The sequence below is a fragment of the Cynara cardunculus genome, assembly GCF_001531365.2.
Source record: "Cynara cardunculus var. scolymus isolate 2C chromosome LG 2, CcrdV1, whole genome shotgun sequence".
Taxonomy (NCBI): domain Eukaryota; kingdom Viridiplantae; phylum Streptophyta; class Magnoliopsida; order Asterales; family Asteraceae; genus Cynara; species Cynara cardunculus.
This window is the reverse complement of record NC_037529.1, coordinates 41,843,838-41,844,864: the sequence shown is the minus strand read 5'-3', so window position 1 is coordinate 41,844,864 and position 1,027 is coordinate 41,843,838.

Here is a 1,027-nt window from a genome sequence, read left to right as displayed (position 1 = left end):
GAGCAATGCTATCAGATAAAACCTGTTTCTGGCTTAGACATTCTTCTTTGATATCTACTTTCTCTTTATCAGCCTTCACTCGTTCCAAGATGATTAGCTCCTCAAAATCCGAGATTTGCTTTAAAAGTAATTTAGTGATCAGCTCGAGAGAGTTTATCTTATCTTCAAAATATATGCGTTCAGCACCGAATCTTTTCTCTACTTCACACATTTTCTTCTTCTCTTTTTCAAATTCCATTCTTTTAAAACTTAAACTCTTCTCAGCTTTCAGAGCTTTTTTTTCTCTAATTCCAGTGATTTCTTTAACTTACTCAACTCACTCTCAGATTTATGAAAATTTCCAGTTAAGTCCTCAGTATCTGTATTATCTTTCTCAAAAGAGTTCCTCTCAGTTTGCAGATCTTGAAGTTTATTGAAAAAATCTTTATTAGCATTACTCCAAGTCTTCAAATCATCATCATAGTGTTTTCTCATAGAACTCAGAGTTTTCTCAAGTTTTTCAACCTTATACTGAAAGTCTTTCTCAATTCTTTCACATTCTTCTTTATGATCTCTCTTTAAATATTTGATAAATTCCAGATTAGAATGATTCTCATAGAACATATTTATGTATTTATCTGTATACTCCTTTAAGTTCTTCCCCAATTATGAAATTTTATCCAACAAATCTCTATTCTCTCTCTCTCCAAAGAAACTGCCATTTTACAATCAGATTGATTAACAGATCTAGTGCGTTGAAATCAATAAAAAGAAATAAAAAACAATTAAGCTAAAAAACAAAACAAAAAACACAAAAACTGATGAGAAAATAGAAAAACAGCGAAAAACTATCAAAACTATTGAAAACAGTTAAAAATAGTCAAAAACAGTTAAAACTGATAAGAAACAGCTTACGCGATGCAAAACAGTTCAAGAAGTCTCAAAACAATTCAAACACAGATAAAAACAAATAAAATAGCTCATGATAGGATCGATTAACTCAGTTTTGGATATTAATCAAATACTCTGGATGATCTTTAAACATTAA